We start from the raw sequence: 21,250 nt of genomic DNA on the forward strand, positions 1-21,250 counted from the left end.
GTTTCTCAAAAGAGGTCATACAAATGGCCAACAAGCACAAGAAAAATGCTTAAAAATCACTAATCATCAGAGAAATGCAAATTAAAACCACAATGAGATATCATCTCATGCTGGTTAAAATGGCTATTATCAACAAGACAGAAAATAACAAATGCTGGAGAGAATGTGGAGAAAGAGAACCCCCCCTAACATTGCTGGTAAGAATGTAAATTGGTACAGCTATTGTGGAAAATAGTATGGAGGTTCCTCAGAAAAATAAAAATAGATTTATCCTACAACACAGCTGTCTTACTACTGGGTAAGTACCCAAAGGAAATGAAATGCATATATCAAAAAGACACTTGCACTCCCATGCTCATTGCAGCACTATTCACAATAACCAAGAGATGGAATCAGCCTAAATGCCCATTGACACATGAATGGATAAAAAAATGTGGTATATAGACACAATGGAATACTATTCAGATGTGGAAAGAAAAGATATCCTATCATTTGTAGCTAATGGATGGAACTGGAAACCATAATGTTAAGTGAAGTCAGTCAGGCACAGAAAGACAAATATCTTATAATCTCACTCATATATGGAAGGTAAAAATAAAAATAAAAGTGGTTCTCACAGAAGTAGAGAGTAGAATAGTGGTTACCAGGGGCCGGGAAGGGAAAAGGTTGGGGGGGAGGAGAAGTGGTGGACTAAAGGGTACAAAACTATGCTATTTATCCTAAGTGAATCATTGTGCAGTATATGCATGTATTGAAATAACACACTGTACCCCACAAATATGTTCAGATAAATGTTAAAATTAAAGAAAAAATTAAAAGAATGTGGTGAAGCAGCACTTAAAAAAAAAAAGGCTCCATTGTTCCTAGAACTTTCTTTCAAACCACTGACTTCCATTCTATCAGGCTATTTGTTTTTTGTTTGCTTGTTTGTTTTGTACATATAGACTTATTCAACTATGTTACAACTTCAAGCTGGATAATATTAATTTAAGCAACACTCACTCCAGAGCCAGAGGCATTAAAATATAAAAACTCTGCATGTTACTACTGACAACAAATATGGTAGTATATCTTTGGGAGTTGTCTGAATTAGCTACATAGATATGTCTGAAAAATGATCAGTTCTTATTGCTCAATTTCCTTGTGAAGTCAGTTTCCCAAGGGATTTCGGTCCTCACAACCTCCTCTTACTCTCGCCAAATTCTGGTGCCCTTATCAGAGATGTGGTATTAAAGATACCAATGCAATGATATGGTACCTTAGTAAATTGAGCCTTACCCATTATATCAAAAGATACTTAAGAACAGTCAACTCTCAATCATGGAGGGGAACTCTGGTTTTTTCAACATACAGAACAGCTTTTGAATCAATTTTGTTCATTTTTATTTTAAGCCATTCTCTAAAAAATAAAGGAATTATAATACGACTAATTAGATATGTGTTTATGCAGAAGTGATCTGCAAGGGAAACTGCCTTATTTATGTTGTTAGAGGTTACAGAAGAATCATAGTAAGAATAAACATTTGAGCCTGTGAATTTCCCTTATTCATGTTTAACTTTTTTTTATTATGGAAAATTTAATCACACACGCAAGTAGAGAGAACCAGGTACTTCTGTGTACCCATGACCTACTTTGAACATTTATCCATAATTTTCCAATTTGTTTTATCTATCTTCACCACTTCCCCTCCACCTCCCTGGAAGTACTTTAGAGCAAATACCCAGCATTTTATTATTTCCCCATTTGTATTTCAGCATACTTCAGTCACATAGAAGTACATTTTTAACATAACCTGGTCATTATGACCTTACAAAATTGTAATTTCTTAATTTCAAATAGCCAGTCCATATTCAAATTTCTCTGATTGTGTTAAAGAACTCTTTAGAAAATTTGTTCCTTTCTTCTTTCATTTTCTTTTTTCCTCCCATTTTCCCTCCCCGTCCATCCCCTCTTTCTTTCCTTTCTGTCCTCCTTCCCTCCTGCCTCATGAATCAGGACCAAAACAACTGAAATTTGCATTTGGATATCATGTTCCTAAAGTCTTTTACCCTCCATCATTTTTATAACAAGTCAGTATTCCTAGTTTTATTTAAGAGATTCCTAGTTTTATTTGAGGAATGGCAGTAGACAGTGGGCTTTAGGTCAGAAGACTTGGCTTTTGCTGTTGGTGGTGTAACCAGTTATGGAACAAGTTTGACTCAGTAGAATATAAGCAGATAGCAATTCAATTATTTCTCACTGCCAGCCTACCAAAAAAAAAAGCTCTACCAAATCATTCTCCCCAGCTCCAAGTTTTCCTATTCGTTTTCCACTTGCCATTAGGTGTTAACAAATAGACTGTCTTTTTTTCTTGTTGCTGAATAGTCTATCCTAGTCTAATAAACAACTTTCTTACTCAGTTTTAAGGTTTTTTCCTTCCTCTACCTCCTCCTCCACCTGAGCCAGTTGTGTCCCACATTGGGAAGGGAGCAGTAGGTTTATTCTTGTTTGATTAATCTCTCACACAGACTAGCTGCTTTTTCTGAATCTTCTGGGTTCAGACCCAAAGGTAAGGGAAGAAACAAGAAAATAGAACGATTTTGTGTATCCAGTGCTGTTTAATCTGGTGTCAAGCTGATCTGTGTTTCAGACGCCTAATGTTTGTTATTTCTCTCAATAAGTGCTTTTGTGAATTTTTGTGAGATTTTTTACCATTGTAGACTTCCAACTATAGGTCTCTGACCAGCAACTTGAAGTTTCTTCTCAGCCCTTGTCTTCTAAGAAATACTTTCTATTGGGATTCTCTTATCTTACAGGAATCAGTCTTGGGAAGGGTGCCTTTGAACTCTCAAGACCTCTTTTTAGATAGATATTCACTAGGCCAATGGAAAACAATATATCCTTGCTGGGTCCAACATTGGAAATGTAGGCCCTTCCAAAAACATCCTTGTCTTAAAACTCTGCAACTCTGCTCCCTGAAGCCAGCCTTATATAATACAGCCTCTTTCAACTCTAGAAAAGACACAAGTGGCCTGAATTGGGGAAGAAAACATTGACTGGGATGAGGACAGAAGAATGATACAACTGAAATTCTTTCTCTAAATTGATATTCCCTACCAAGTTTTCACAAGTTCCAGTGAATCTGTAGCCTTTTCTTATATAGGCTAAAGGTGAGTAATGAGCAAAACTTTATTCATATTCTCTGAACCTATTCTTAATAGATCTGTCATCTGTTGTTCTCTGCATTTGGGGCTTATAAAAAGGAAAAGGCATGATTAACATCTTTGGGATCTTGGCCACATCATTTAAACTCACTGGATCTGTTTCGTCGACTGTAAGGTCCATTCAGAGATAGACCCTCCACCCGGCTTTGGAGAGAATTTACTGTAGTATAGTTCCTGCCTTCAAGGAACTGACAGTTTATTAAAAGAAACATTCCTAAAAATAATCACTCCTACTAAAAATTAGATTAGCTATGATACGGAAGTAAGCAGGATGGCCTAACCCTTGGAAAGGGGAAAGGGGGAGAATGAACAGTTATTTTCAACCAAGATGTGGACATTTTTTCAATTTTGCATACACCACAGCTCTTATCAAGGTAGCAAGTGTTCAGTAAATACATTTATATATAAATAAGTGCCCAAAGATGTAAATATTAGGGAACCATTTACTTATAGTACTGAGGAGGTATACTATTTTTGGTACTTGCAGATGACACCAAATATGATCCTGAGCTGGTCATGGTCTATCATCTGGAATATTTTTAAAACAAGTACATCCATTTGCAAAATGGCTGGCTAGTGTCAGAAATGCCACCTCTGATCATGTATGAGAGTCAAAACTGGAAACAACCCCAATGTTTATTAACAGATAAATGAATAAACAGATCAATAAATCGAGGTATAACTGCATGATGGAATACTACTCAGCAATAAAAAGGAAAAACTATTAATATATATGATAAAATAGATGAGCTTCAAAATTAAAAACTAAGAGGCCAGCACAGGACAGGAATCACATGTATGAACTTAACCTTCACTAGGTTGTCTGCCTGTCTAAACTAAATAACTCACCAGTTTTTTCTCCATGCTTCACCTTGGCAGAGATCAACCTCCTGCCAAGGGGACAAAAGAAAGGTATTGGAGAAAAGAAGAAAGATTTGGGAGGGAAAAACAACTTTAAAGAGGAAGGTCAAGGTCTCCAAAAACCAACATGTACTTCTGCCACAATACCATGATGCACTGTGTGTGTGTGTTTATTGATTATCCACAATGTATCCATTATTTGCAAGGCACTATTGAGAAGATGTAAGGACCTTTAAGACAAAGTCATTGTTTAATTAAAAAATTGTGCAATAAATTAGATAATCAAGGCAGTATATCATGTGGCCTCCTACCAAAGCTTTTGCCAACTCTTGAAAGAATGGTAGCCAGTATCTCACCTGATGTCCTGTGAAATTTACATATTTAACCTAATGTATCTTCATACAGGATTTTTCTCTCCAGTGATGTGTGAGGTTTTCTTGATTATAGACTATATCTCTTTTTTGATTGAAACGTAATTGATTATACATATTTGTGAGGTACAGAATTGAATATTAATACCTGTGTATAATTCGTGATTATCAAATCATGATAATTACCATATTCATCATTGCAAGATGTAATCATTCTTTGTGTCCATTAACCAATTTCTAGCCTTTGTATCACCAGTAGCAAAAACATCAGACATGAATAAATTGAATAAATGGAAAAATTAATAATGGACAAATAGGTGGTATAGACATAGAGTCAGAGTGCTTCAACTGTTTAACAGACCAGGTGTTGAGGGGGAAAATATTTCAACACAGAAAATATTGCCAAAGATATGTTCGCTGAAGAACATTGGATACACGTAGGAAGAAATTTATCTGAGGACATAAAAAGGGATAAGAAAGAAAGCAGAAGTGAGGGTATCTTTTATGTCAGAACCACTTTGAGGGAAGATGAGAGAAGCAAAAATTGACAACAAAGAACTTGGTCCTGAGCCAATTCATATTAGGATCTCAGGCAGTGTGTTGGCTCTTTTCTTATTATGTGCATTTCTAAAGTGTAATTAAAGGAGTGGTTGGTCCTCAGCAGTCAGTTCAGCTGTTAAAGGAGGTGTTTGTCCAAGTAGTACAACTCAGACCACTATAAGTTGCTCTGTTTACGGGACAGTTTGAGTGGAGAAAAAAAAGGTCCAGATGAATCAACAAAGGCCTCTGATTCACAGTGCTTTTCAGGTTGACTATTAAAAATCCTGCCACCTTTATATGAGTGGACAGGATTTTCCATCACACTCACTAGTAGACGTATAGAAAAATCTCCTTCTTAGTCTAGAGGTCAGAATGGAAAACAGGATTTACTTGGAACAGGGTTTATCTGAGTGAGGATGTATATTACTGGCCAGTTCGGATCAAAGCTGCATAGAACACCTGAGCCACCTGCAAAATTCCTTTTAAATATAGACTCTGCCATCCTTATCCACATTCATTCTTTGCATGAGAGTTCGGGTTGTTCAAGTTGTGTCATGAACATTGGCAATAAGGAGGTCTATGCTTATCTTCTAAATGGTGGCTTCAGAGAAAAACCAAAAAAAACCTCACACTGTGCTCTGAACTTTTTTTTTTAGTTAGATATTCATTTCATTTGAAGTTTTAAAGATATTTCCTTCCTCAATAGGCTTCTAATAAAATTTGAACATGTCTAAAGTAGCAGTGACGTAAGTCTTTAGTTTTGGTTGTCCCCTCATGACCATGAACCTGAAAGATAAGACTGGATAGGTATCTTAAGCTCATACGATCATAGTATTTCAGGTTCCGAAAGGGACACGGAGGTCACTGAAGCCATTGCCTTCAATATACAGATGAGGAGATTGCCAAAGAGAAGGTACTCAACTCCCAAGGAGGAAGAACAACCTGAGGGAGGAAGGTCAAGGGCAACAAATAGGAGCTTGTGCCACTGCTGTGGTATCTGTGGCAACCGTTGTGTGGGCGCTTAGCCATGCCACAAGGAGAGCTACCAACAAACCAAATATAACCCTGAATTTCAGCAGCATCGGGGCAATAATTAAGATTATACACCTAATGATAGCACTTTTAGTTCTGTTGCAGAAGACAGTGCTCTCTCTTTCTCCTCATGTATATATATGAGTGTACCTCAAAAAGTTCATGGAAAAATAGAAATCAAAGATAACATAATCTTTCCATTAAGTTTTGAAGACCCCTTATATATATATGTATACACACACACTCCTAATTTTACATTCTTAGAAATATACATTGCAGTGAAATAGTTTCTATATGACCCTTGGAAATACCACTGTACAACATCAACTCAGGGTACTATTTTCACTTAGTCAGGTGAAAAATGGCAATCAAAGATTGTATTTTCTTTGAACTGTTAGTATTCCAGTGAGGTAAGAAAAAATGCAGAGCTAATTTATGGAATGAGTGGGCTTTTTCTAAAGTAGTGCTTGCTGTGTACGTAGATCAGTAGCTTAGGAAATAACTACTTTCTAGAATTAATAATAAATTGATTGAACTTTTTATCTTTTTAAAAGTAAATGTTTATATTTAATTTTAATTTTAAATGATACTGATTAGTTGAATAATGTTATAAATTTATATGGGAACTCAATTTTTCCTTTCATGTCAATAGGTACTTATACACTGATTGTATATTTTCAGCTGAAGCATTAGAAATGGTTATGGGAATCAAAGGCTTCAGTCATGATTTTATTGCTCACTTTGGAGAAAGGGGTGTTTGTTTCCTATCTACGACTTAGTGAAACAAGAGGTTGTATTAGTTTCTTAAAGTTGCTGTAACAATTACTATAAACTTAGAAGTGTAAAACAGGACAAATTTATTATCTTACAGTTCTAGAAGTTAGAAGTCTGAAATGTGTCTTCTTAGGCTAAAATCAAGTTATGGACAGGGCTGTGTTCCTTTTTGAAGGCTCCATAGGATAATCTGTTACCTTACCTTTTCCATCTTCTAGAGGCCACCTACCTTTCTTGGCTCATGCCACCTTCAACCATTGTCAAAGCCAGCAACATCAGGCCAAATATTTTCATAGTGCCATCTCTCTGACTCTCTCTCCTGCTTTTAAAGACCCTTGTGATTACATTGGGCCCACTTGTATATTCCAGGGTAATCTTCCTATTTTAAGGTCAGCTGATTAGCAGCCTTAATTTTCCTTTGCTGTACACACTAACTGTTCAGTCACAGGTTCTAAAGATTAGGATATAGACATCTTTGGGAGCCATTATTTTGCTTGCCACAGAGCTCAAGAAGGTTAAGGTGAAAAGCTATTACTGCCATTTGATGGCAAGTGGCTGAGGATATCATTGCAACTCTGCTGAGAACTTCATGCTGGGTGTGCTTGATTAGTGAGCCCAATGCAATGTTTCCCTAATGGATAGAACGAGGCCCAGTCCTTTCCCCTTGCATCACTACAGGCAAGGATGCCCACCAGCTAAATCTGTGCTGAATATTATTAACATGCTAGCTACTAATTATTTGTTTGATCTTATTACTCCATCAGAATGTACCTGAATGTATAAAAGTAGTAGGAAGCTACTACATACAGAAAAAAATTATTTTGAACAAAACTGAAAATATGGCCAAATTCAAAACATAGTTTATATAAATACCATGTCCATTTCTTTCTCTGGCATGCACTTAAAATTTTTACTTTTAGCAATTAGAATATTAGTTAAATTGGAAAGTATTTTTTTTTACAGAATGGAACATAGTGATGCAAATCCTATAAAATTGATAAAGATGATCAATAAACCGATTTTATGGCATGTGAAGTAATACTAAACATCGCTTTGTGTTTTTATGGATAGCTACTCAATTAGATGTTTCTTTTATGCAGGTTGCCATGACATTCTGAAGTTAGTCATTCCGTGCCAACTACTGAGCAGTTGGTTCTCCTCCTCAGCATCGCTGTTGCTTATACACTTCCACTCAAGTCATTATTTACTCAAGAAAGAAAATTCTTTGGCAGTGAAACATCATGTGGAATCACAATATTTGTGTGGCTTAGGCATTCACAATGTACACATAATGAGCAAGTCACTGTTGGGTGACTCTAAAGGACTATTGCATCTTCTCCCTTTTCACTTTCTTCCCAATCCTTAAGTATCCCTGACATCCTAAATATAGCCTTGGATTCATAAATAATTAGAATTCAAATCCTGAAGATCCCAACTCCCATAATTTAGCATTATTAGATTTTTAGCTTTCTAATTACATTCTAATTAAAAATGAACACTAAATTTGATTAAATCTGTGGAAAACACTTAGAATATTGCCTGTAATAATAAGCATTACATGAAACTATTATTATTATCATTATTAGTGACTCATTGCTTTTATTTCATTTTGATAAAAATATAACACCCCCCAAACTCCTACATGCATTTTTAATTATTTCTCTATTTGCTCTTTTTTCGAAATTGTCATCTGTACTCTGCTTATCAAATACTAAAAATGAAACTATGTTTTCTTATATCTGGCTATGTCTAATTTATATAAAACATTTAAAATTGATTTAACTTTAACAGCCTTTTATGATAAGTGTTATTCTTTATTATCATGAGGAAAAAATGCAAAAAGATGCTAAGTATCAATTCTTAAATTGACTTAGGGCATATAGGGAAATGATAAAACCTGCAAGCTTCATACTTTCCTCAAATATAAAGACTAAAATAATTTGGTACTCTGGGTACTTCATGCTATATCAGACATTAATGGGAAGATCTGCTATGACATACAACCACTTTTTCCACTTGCCTTCGGATGTTACCCATTTTGAGAGTGCTTTTCTTTAATCTTTTAAAAATTTATCCTGAAATAATCCACTTTATTTGCGTCTCCAAGCTCATGTATGTATAGCTGACTTTGGTTTTATAACATTCTTAGGTCTTGAAAATTGAGTAATTGTTGTAGCAATCACTTTAATGTAATGAAAAAGGAAAAGAACAGAAGAAGGGAAAGGAAAGGAAAAACTAAGGTTATATCTATAAAAGATATTTAGATTACTGACATTCTCTGAGAATATTTTTTAATGTTTGGCATCTCTATTAAATTCCCAGATGGACTGCTATGAAAGAATACTTGTTTTAATTTTTGTTCTGAGTGTATCTGATGAATGTCCATTTGTTTTCCACAGGTACCTGTGCAAAGTCATTGTGTAAACTCCACTAAAAATTGTGTCTGAAAACTGTTCAGAAAGTATTTCTGTAGCAGGGATTTTTTTGTTTTGTTTTTGGGGTTTTTTTTCTTTTGTATTTACATCTGAAATAACTCAAGTTTCATCAATGTGGCAAGAGCTATTTGGAATGACATTCATTTTCGGTGCGTGTTAAACCTTGCATTACTATACTTTATAAGTTGATCCATTTTTCTGTATAATGCTCAAGGCATTGATTTGAATTCATTTTAGAATTTACATTTTTATTTTTATTTTTAATTATTTATTTTTTTTCCTTTTTGTCTTTTTTTACTGACTGGTAACGGGATCACAACCCTCGGTGTCACGCCCGTACCAGGGACCGGCAACAGGATCGCAACCCTCAGTGTTGCGCCCGCACCGCACTCAGCCAGTGAGCGGGAACCGGTCTCCACATGGGATCCGACCCCTCGGAGGGAGCGCCACCGCGCTCCCAAGCGGCACACTCTCCAGTGCGCCACCGGGCCGGCCCTATTTTTCTTTATTTTATTTATTTATTTATTTATTTGTCCTTTTTGAGACTGGCCGCACCACGCTTAGCTAGTGAGTGCACCGGCCATCTCTACATAGGATCCAAACCCGCGTCGGGAGCACCGCCACGCTCCCAGCGCCGCACTCTCCCGAGTGCACAACAGGCTTGGCCCTAGAATTTACATTTTTAGAATTCACTGATTTATCTTCACTTTTTAAACTAGCTAGCATCATATTAAGTTCTTAGATTAATGGCCTACAGATTTGAAATGTAAAATTTGAAGGAAATACTGATTCCTTAGTTTTTCTGCTCAGCCTGAATCAGGACATCTGATGTCAGCCATAAATTTATGTTTCATTTGTTCCTGGTTGTTCATTTGCTGCCTCTTTGAGTCAATTGTTAAAGTAACTAAATTTCTAACTCACCTCATACTTTTGATGTGCACATTACTCTTTCATTTGTCATTAATTCTTTTTGCTATACACATTACTCTTCAGTCGTTTATTTTATCCCTCACTCATAGAAACAACAGAACATAGTTTTGTTTTTCCTATTTCTCTTTTTTTTTTCTTTTGTCTCTGTAGCATCTCTAACCCATAGAATTATTATTTGGTAATCTAGAAAAACCCTCTCTAAACATTTTTTTGCTAAGTTTGATTTCAATTATTTCTTTTCAAATTTGTTTTCCGTATTTTACTGATGTATGTTGTTATATCACTTCTCAAAAATATATTTTATCAGGCAGTTTGTAAAATGGATTAAATTATAAATTTTTTCTCATTTATAATAATCATAAAATAATTTTATTTTCTTTAAGAGATATACTTTGAGAGAAATATGAGAGAGCACATGAATAGCTTTTGTTGTTCTAATTCTATCAGTATGCAAAACACTTAGTAGTAGTAGAATTTAGTTGTAGTAAAATTAAGGTTTCCAGGTTAGGCTATTTCTATTTATAGTATTTAAAACAGGACATAATATTAGCTATCTCAGAGAAGCATACCAAGATGAATAAGTTACTTAAAAAGCTTAATCGTATGAACATTATCTGAGTGCTATGTCTTATAAAAATACATTTTTATCTACTGTCTATGGTTATGGTGGCACATTTGAATTAAAATGTTTTAATTGAAATCATTTTAAAACTAGAAACAGACTTGTGTACATTTCATAAGCCACGTGTACATGGACACACAAAGTTGTGCCTATTTGTGTCCAATTGCTTTTTTTTTTTTTTTTTTTCGTGACTGGTAAGGGGATCGCAACGCTTGGTGTGGTGTCGCCTGCGCCGCGCTCAGCCAGTGAGCGCACCAGCCATTCCTATATAGGACCCGCAGCGGGAGCGTCCTGCGCTCCCAGGGCTGCACTCTCCCGAGTGCACCACGGGGTCGGCCCTGTGTCCAATTGCTTTAAGAAATAATTCAGAATCTATTTTTCTTGTAGAAAAAAACTTGCTTGGATTTTAGGGCTGTTTGATATTTATATCTAAGGAGACATTTATGGTTACATTTGTAGTTATTGGCAGTGTTTGCTTTTTCTACCAAAATTGACCTTTGATTAGAGAAGGCTTGACTCTTACAACGGACCAAAATTTTCATAAGATAAAACACATAGCAGTGCTCATCAAATCAGCCTCTTACGCAGACAAGAAAGCTGAGCTCAGTGATGTGAAGTGGCTTTGCCCACATTCACACCAGTGCACAAGTTAGAACAAAGAAGTTCATGTGATCCTAGTTGACTTGTGCTTCTGAGGGAACTCCTGCTTGTACATCAGAACTCTTCCGGATGCTGGAAATGGAAAAGTTCATATTGAAGCATAGGAACTGATTAAGGCTAGGAGCTGAGATAATATAGCTTTCAGTGTGTGTAAGAAGCACTTGGATGATGTTGAAGAGTGGGCATGTGAAGGTTTTCTTTAATGTGGCAGTTCATACACCAGTTCCAGTATAAGATTTAGCTTTATTAGCCAGTCATCAGTTCTGAATAGGCTTGGGTAGGAATATCGGGTCAAGGGTTTACAAGTATGAAATGTATCATTGTTATTCTAACCCAATTTCATTTTGTACTGTTAATACATTTTGCAAAACGCATGGAAATATGTTTACTCCTGTTCTTTTTTTGTAAAATATATGTGTTGGGTATTTATTTTATATTTTTCTTTAATAATCCATTTTTCTAAACCAAGAACCAAAATCACTGGTGCTACTGTGCTTCGTTTGGGGGAGGGGTGTCTGGACAATCAGAAGGCCATAGGTATTTTTAAAAAGTTGGTATTACATTCGGTTTCTATTTTTCTTTTTCTATCTCATGACTCCCCATATAAGTCCTACAAAAGGTGGGTGCTCCTAGCAAATTGCATTAATAACTGATTTAAATTTTAACTTCCTTTTCAACTTTCTTTTGGGGCATCTTTTATGGAAAAGGCTAGGTAATGCTTATTTCTGTTTTCTTCACAGGGTTTTACAAATAGTAGGCATCAATAAGTATTTGCTAAATGAGGACAGATGAGTCAAAGATAAATATAAGAGATTCTTATATATCTCAAAAGCAGAAAATTCAGACACTGGAAGATGGACAATTGATATTGACTTTTTACAGAAACTCATTAGCTATGAATCACAGAACCTGCTTATTGACATAAACACTCAAAGTTTCCCTGTTCAGCCTCCCAACCAATGAAGAAATCATCTTCTAAATATGGCTAGCAGTTTGCAATACAGCCAAATCTCCTTTCTTTTACTGATAGACAATGATTATGCAAAAAAAGCAATAGTCCCGTTTTGGGTAACTCTAGTTGTTCAAACGTAGTTAAGGAAGAACTGCACTCTCATAATTTGCTACCGTCTGGGTCTGGTTGCATATTTTGATCAAAATCATTTTAAAACTAGCACCTCTCTCACATTATAAGCCTTCAAATATTTACAACTTTTTGAAATATTTTTCAGATCCCGTATCATTTTGCCTGCAATATGCTGTTAAAGTCTAATATATTGCTATTTGTATTCTCCTACTTGTACCTTGCCTTTGTTTAAATCTATTATATAGGTAGGGATTTATGGATTCCAATTGTAAAAGAAACACTGTTATCAATACAGAAAACTTCCTTAAAAATACTCTTTGATAGAATACGTACAGGAAACTTTGAGTTTAGTAATTTGTTAGAACTTTTAATCATTCAGATGATTCTACATAGTCGGATTCACAAGACTGGGGGAAAAGTCACTTGTCCTCAAATAACCTGATTTAGTGGTTTAAATTATTTTTTATCTTTTCATAAACTACCAAGGGGTCCATTTTTTTGCACTGTGATTATGAGGTCATTTTTGCTCCAGAATGGAGCCCCCTAGAGGGTAATGCGATGTGTCTCTTATTGGAAGGATATTTTGGGTTCTCAAAAATATTAGATCAGTCAATCATCGAGGAAAGGATATTTTCTCTGACCCAGTTTACTTAAGTGATTTATATGGAACTTAAAAGTTTAGTGTCTAAAATTACTTCTGATATTGAATCTGTTTTTTAATTTGCTTCAGGTCCCATGAAACTCATTTAAGTTCAGAACTTCCATTGATTTAAAGACCAAGGTACAATGGTGATCTATATACAAATATAACAAAGAACGTACTATAGCTCTTGGGGCATGAAGGGAAATATACAATGAACCATATAGAAAACAGCAGAGTTAGGGTAGTATTTGAACTTTTGTTTCCAAAGGTGAAGCATCTAGCAATAAAATAAGAGTTAACAAGGATCGCTATCTTTTTCTGAATTTGTAAACTGTGGAATTTGGCCAATACAATCTGAACTCTCTACACTTATTTTCTTGTTCACTCTAAATCCTGAGGGGGAAAAAAAGGTAAATTTTGACATGCATGCAGAGAAGAAAGAACAAGTTTCCCTGATGTACTTTATGAATGGTAACACTTTGAGCAGGTAAACTCCATTGGACTCCTTCAAGCTAACCGCTCATATTTACATGGCTTGGAGCAAAAGTACAAATGGATACTATAATTCTAAATATTTAAAGTTATAAATCAGTCTAACAAGCTGTAAAATTATATATGATCTGTCCCCTGGCTTAACAAATACAGCTTTACAGTGACTAGAAATGCCAGGTTCAAATTTAGAATTTTCTGACACCTTATAGTTAGTTTCATGCAGGAATCTGAGCCCCAGTCCTAGTCCATGGCCCGCTCCTTTTTACTTCCTATCCTAACTACATGTACACTCTTGTGGGCACCTCAGCCTGTATGTCCAGCCTCACTCCAAAACCCTGACGAAATGCCCCCTTTGGTCTCCTTTGGGCCTAGGGGTGTGCACATGGGTAATGATGTTCCCCTTAGGAGGATGGACCTAAGGAAGATACCTGGAAGTAATGTCAAGGCTATTTAGCCTGGGAATTTAGTAATTCCAAGCACCCAGAAAATAGTCTATATAGAGGACTATGGGCTTTGGATGGGCGAGCCCATGGGCCCACGGACCCTTAGCTCCTTGGGAGGGTGGTAACAGGAGGAAGAAAAGCACTGGGCCTAGGACAAGAACCTGAGTCTAAGGGTGGTCTGGCTTTTTTTTTTTTTAAATATGTTCCCCAAAATGAGAGATTGTTCTTAAGAAATATGCATGAGATGGATAAAAAGATGGCATTGTATTTTCTGAAAAGAAAAATGTATTCATATAATCCAAAAAGAAATATTACAGACAAAAATTAATACAAAGCCCATCGACAGGAATCCAGCCTATTCAGTCTTGATCTTTACCTTGATCAAAGTTTCCTGTTAATGAATAGAGATATTAATAAGACAATACAAGAACCTATCTATCATCGGTGGAAAAATTGAGAATGAAACTCATAGTTGCTGTGTCCTTGTGAGATATTGTTTCAGCTGTTGGGGTCATAGGGCTAGGCTGTCAGACAGTTTGAGAAGCAGACAGCTGTAATTAGTTCTTTAGGTAAACACTAACATTGTCATCTGTATACACAGGAGAGTGAAGGAGAGTCTTGTTCCATTCTCTCTTTGGCCCTTGAAAATACCTCTGGCTTCTTGTCACCAAATTCCAGCAGGTGCCAAAGTGCTGCAGGTTTCAACATCGAATACTGCAGTTTTCATCGACAGAAATTCAAATCATACACTGCTCCATGTCATCGCAGCTGTTCCTGTTTTATATAATATAATCATCTGTCTAATTTAATGCTGACTTATCAGGTTAACTTTGTGCTCATTTCATATTTTGAAAATGTATTTTCTTCAAAGTCTTAATAGTCATTTTTAAATTGACTAGATTAAATATAAGATGACTTTTGTGTGTGCTTGGGAAGTAGATCATGAGTTTGGATTTTGAAATTTTCATTTTTGGCAAGCATAGTGCAGGATGTGGCCTAGTTTCAAAATGTTTATTTGAAACAAAAATTTAACTGGAATTGAATACTCTGCTTTCTGGAAAGGTGTCATAAAATTGTGCTGTACTTATTTTTTTACACCTAAAATATGTATTCACACATTTCACCCAGAAATTACTTCTTTATAATTTTAAAGGGATTACTCTGGATCTTTTGTTAAAAAGAAGGCAAGAAAGGTTTTCTTCAAAGTGTCTGTATTTCAACTGTATTTTGAATGATATGTTTGAAAATGCTACGAAATCATAAAGCTAACAGTTGATGTATCAATTCATTAAATATTAAGAAAACATGCTTTAAATCTCCCTTTATACTTCCTGTTAATAAACTTGACATAAAGAGAAATCTTCAGTAAATATACAAGCAATGAATACAGGAAAAAAAACTCTTTCCAGCTATTGTTTGGAATTTAGTCTTTAGTGGAAAAACACTATTTAAAATTTCCCCTAATTTTTATCATACATTAACTAGACATAGCAAGAAAAAGAGTAGCATCATTTTTAAGTGTGTAATGTATGTGTGTGTATGTGAACATATGTACGTATGTGTATGTGTGTGTGTGTTAGGCACTGGTCTAAGCACTAATGTGCTTTATCACATTTAATCTTCACACCACCCCCAATAAAATAGGTGCCATTTTTATATCCATGTAACGGATTAGGAAACTGAGACAAAGAGTGCATAAGTTATTTGTCCAAGGTCACACCATTATGTGGTGGAACTGAAGTTTGAACCAGTCATTCTGATTTTCTTCACTACATAATCTTGCCTTTGGAAAGTTATAGAATTTACAGAGCGTGGTAACTCAATAGACACTGAAAACATTTTTCAATAAAGAAAATAGTGGAAAGAATAGTGGTATTTCATTTTCCTATGATATTCTGGTTTTGTAAAAGAGCACCAGACTTGGAGGAGGAAGACAAGATTCTAGTCCTGGTCTTGCCACTGGATGGCTGTGTGGTGTGGAACAAGCCAACTCACTCTCTCTGAGCTTCAGTTTTCTCATTTATAAAATATGAAAAGTAATGTTGTTTCACTGAATTGGTATGAAGATTGAATCAGATATTTTGTGACCTATTTTCCTCATAATAATTTGTAAAACAGACAGATATGAAATAAAAGTTTCCTGTGTTCTTCCTATGTCTCTGTCCCTGTCTTTGAGCCCCAATTTTCAATGAAATGTTGGCGGGTTAGGCCAGATGATTTCAGTTTTCTAATGTCTCTATAACCTTTTCTAGTCTCCCTGTAATTTTATAGTAACCTTGCAGTTCCTATAAAAAATGCAGCTTTAAAAAAAATCCGTTAGTTCATTGCAACTAATTTAATAGTTATTTCGATAAAATATAAGATTGGATTTCGAAGACTATATTTTCATTATTATCTTCATTGAACTGTGAAGCTTAGAAAGAACTTAAAAATCTACCAACTTAAGTACATATTCCTTTCCTCATTTCTTTAACACTCAGAGACTTTCTATTAATCATGTGTGAAGGCCAAACTGATCAGTAAACATATAATAATAAGTTTATCTTATTGTTTCTGCATAGGTTTCATTTTTTAAAAATCTCAGCATCTTTAGAATAGGATATCAATAAAAATAATAATGTATGCATTTATTTATTCATTACTTTTATCATTTTGGAATTCTATGTCATTATTGTGCTCTGTCTTTAATTTTGAACTTCTGTCCCTAAAGCTAGCCTGGCATCTAACCAACTTCAAAAGATTGAGGGTATGTGCCTTTTCCCCAGCTTAATTAAAAGTCACCAAATAACAAACAGGCAATATGGCATAGTTATAACTTGGTAGAAAATGACAGCTGAGAATAAGCCCACATTCTTTGTTACTCTTCAAGTTTGGACATCCTGTGTCCTACCCGAAAAGCGATGTTACCAGAATGAGAGAAGCAGCATATCCTTCATATTATTCATTCAATAGATTTTGCAGTGATACTATGTAGGTGAAAAGCAAATGCTGTTAAAATAATGGACTTGAGAGCTGGTTTTGTGTACATATTAACCATGGCCTATTCTCAAATTGGAAAGATTGCATGCATGTAACATGTGTATCTATGCACAAATCAATACCGTTTGCTGGGGATATTTTCAATTATAAACATTATCTGTATTTGATAGGGCATAACACTTTTATTTTTTTTGTTTACTTGGGAAGAGTGAATATAAAAATCTTTGAAATTTCCTATCTAAGCATAATAAAAATATATTTTGATGATCCTAGGTATTCAAATTAGGATTATGTGATTTAAACACAATATGTGAAATACATTAAATATACCCACAACTAATCTTCTGTATCTCCATGATCACAGCGAAGTGGTGCATGTCGAGTGGTGGCACTTCTCACTACACTGATGTAACCACGGTGATAGGTGCAGGCACTGCTAAAGAAGTGCTCAGCGTTTGGATAGCTCTGCTTGTAGAATATGCATATGTATTATGTACTTAGTGTGTCATTTTAGGAAAATTATTTTTCTCTGTGAGGTGCAATTATATGAGTCCAATGGAATAAATATTTTTAAAGGAATTGAAATGTATATTATGACAAGGAAATACATAGTTGCTGAAAATCAGTTTAGGAATGCTATTTTAATCACTGTAATTTGTATTTAGGGAATTCGATAGTGAAGCCACAGAGCAAGGATTTTATTCTGGTGCTGTTCTCTATATCTATCCCTCTAGTATATGTTAACTTTAAGCTATAAATTACTTGCTTTTGAAGATAGCTTTTGTTACTCTGAAGATGAAATGCAAAGTCAGCACTAAGGCCTTGTTTTTTAAAAAAATATAATTCCTCATGAAAGCATAACTGATTTTCTTCTTCCAAAGTATTTATTTTTATGTGTACACATATATTTTGATGTGCTTGTATATCTTAAGTTTATATATATATATACACCCACAATAGTGTTGAAATATGATGTCACCAATTCAGTAATACACTTTAGTAAAATTGTTGTTCTGTGGTTCTGCAGTATGTATCATTTTTGTGAGAGCCCTTCTTCCTGTTCCCCATAGGCACGTCTATTTATCGAAGAGAAGCACAGCAGAAAAAATAGGAAGGGTGGAGAAAAATGGGCTTGTATTGAGATAGAGCAGTGTGACTCATGAATACAAATTCACAATTTCTATTCCCTCCAAAAGCCTTTGCTAAACGTACATATATTTTTCCACTTTTCTCACTGGATCAAATAAAATGGGACTACAATATTCTTCTAAAGAATTTAAACATATAAATAGATCAATTTCATATGAGCACTAATACTATGCTAATCATAAGTATGATTAACAGAGATGTAGCAGTCTTGGCCATATATATGAGAGCTGCAAACAGTTTAATTTAGTAAACTTTATCTAGTATCTTTTTCAGCTAAGTGCTTAATATTTGTTGCAACTTTCATTCTAAGACAGCATTGAATGTATCAAGGTTGATAATATAACTTATCAGAACAAAGGGGAAATGTAGCTTTGGCAGTCAAGTATTAGAATCCTTTAAAGAATGACGGGTTTCAGTGGGCAAAAAGAAAGAGGAGAGGGGAGGGAGGGAGGGAAAGAAGGAAGGAGGGAGGGAAGGAAGGAAGGAAGGAAGGACAGAAGGAAGGAAGGAAGGAAGGACAGAAGGAAGGAAGGAAGGAGGGAGGGAAGGAAGGAGCCACAACAATACGTTGAACTTACAGAAGGAGAGAACAAACCTAAGGATGCTAGAGATGGGAGGGAAGGAGGGGGTGTGGGGAGTGATAGATCAGATAAAGGGCATAAAGAAAAATCACAGTTTATAATAATGAATATGTTAATAATAAATAATAAGAATTTTTAAAATGAGCCCAGATGGTGAGAATAAGGAATTCAGTTTCCTTAAGCATGAATTAGTAAAGCATTTCATTAGAAGGAGAACTGCAATAATACATTGAACTTCCAGAAGGAGAGGACAGAACTATGGTTACGAGGTGGGAAGTGGGGAGGGACAGAGGGGTTAGGTAGACACCGGGTAATGGACATAAAGAACAATTATGTTTTGTAATGATGAACATGCAACATCACTGATTTGATCTTTGCATATTTTACACAAATACTGGTATTCAGCTGTGTACCCCACAAATATGTATAATCAATTGTGCTTCTCTAAGTAAGTAAAGAAAGAAAGAAACAAACAAACAAACAAATAAATAAGGGTTCTTAAATTAGAGCATAATCTACCAATTACCCAAAAGACACATGGGGAGAACCTCTGCAGATAGGCTTTTTTTTTTTTCCTAGAAGCATTCCATTTGCATCTACAGCTTTTCTGTTGTGTGTATGATGTGTATTTCCACTAATGTAATAACTATATCTAATCTTTACCTTGCCAGAAGACTGCTCTCTACAACTCTGCCAGTTATGCAACCGGACCTACCAACCCCTAGGAAACAAACCCCAGATCTGGTTATTTCTGCATGTATTGAAATAATACATTCAAGTGAATGGAAAGATACCCCAGATTCAGTGACTCTAAATAAGCTAATGGTCAAACAGAAGGAATTATCTGAGATCTGTTAAGAGTAAAATAATATTTTGAACCTAGAATATCCTAATTTAGGGTTCTTAGAGAAATTTGATCTGAGCTCTAAGGTAGCAATTAAGCTATGTTCATAAATAGGTTTGTCTCTTTTACATGTGTAATTTTCTATAGATCAATTCTTTTCTACTTGTAGTTGCCTTGATAATGCTAGGTTTTTAGAATCAATGAAAAATTAATTCAGGAAAAAAAAAGCAGATAACCTCAATTGTTTAGATTAGCAGTTTAAATGAACTAGTAGAAGCCCTACATTTAAATTTCACAACCATTTAAAGGCAGATAGTAAACATGAATTTCCCATGGGTGGGATTTCACTGGTTCTAGAAAGGATTTTACTGGTATGGAAGTAATTGGTTTAGGTTTAGGGAAAACAACTTCCTGTCCAGATGAATTAATCACTGACGAAAAACAGTACTACAGAATACTTCTCCAAAGCTTACATTGTTCAATTATACTTGGCTGCTTCTTATCAGGGTAATCACAGGCTATAGTGACATTGACAGATTTGGGGATTTGTCTCAGGACATGCTTCTCAGAAATGTCTTGAACACACTGAGTACAAGGAAATTACAGCTTTCTTTTCAGCCAGTAAAATCCAAATGGAAAATCTGGGCCTTAAGACAAAGAATGAAGGAACAAAAGAAGGGAAATGAGACAGACCAAATGGATAGTGCTCTATACTAAGCTTCTAAGAAAAAAGATCCTGGTGTAAAAATAGATGCCCCTGATTTCCTAATTTCACTGCATTCAGGCCACACATTGCCACCATGTCTGATTAGTTGTGCTGGTCACTATGTCACGATCAGAAAGTCAGGGAGCTTGGAAAATGCATGTAACTAGGGACCTGCACACATGAAAAGTTAGGTGAGCATTTCTTACAACAAAATATATGTAGTAAACAGGTTAAAGGAAAACAAAACCAAATTAAGAAGCATATGGATGAAAATATATGAGAATAATTACATTCTCTTACATCACAAATGGAAGGACATTCTAAACATAACAAGGGAAGATATTAGAAGGACAAAGCTCAAATAAATTTGATTATCTAAACATTTGAAACTACTTTATATGATAAAATATCATAAACAACATCCTGAAATAAGATACTTGCAATATATATGATATCTTGAAGGTTAATAAATTTAATATACATGAGTACTTTTAAATTACGAAAAGGCATACACCCCAATAAAGACGGGGGAGCAAAAGACATTAACTCATAAAAGCATATATTTTTTTTCAAATTAGAAAACAAAAAATTGCTAATAAAAACAAGTGTGTGAGATCATTATTACCTATCAAATTAACAAAGATCAGGAAATATTAGTACTAAATTCTGATTAGAATATGGTAAGACCGGGCCGGCCCAGTGGCGCACTGGATAGTGCGCCGCTTGGGAAGGGCGGCGGCGCTCCCGCCCGAGGGTTCGGATCCCACATACAGACCGGTTCCTGCTCACTGGCTGAGCGAGGCACAGGAGCAACACCGAGGGTTGCAATCCCGTTGCCGGTCCCCGGTCCGGTACGGGGGCAACACTGAGGGTTGCGATCCGTTGCCGGACACGGAAAAA

Source organism: Galeopterus variegatus, unplaced genomic scaffold (genome assembly GCF_000696425.1).
Source record: "Galeopterus variegatus unplaced genomic scaffold, G_variegatus-3.0.2 Scaffold592, whole genome shotgun sequence".
Taxonomy (NCBI): domain Eukaryota; kingdom Metazoa; phylum Chordata; class Mammalia; order Dermoptera; family Cynocephalidae; genus Galeopterus; species Galeopterus variegatus.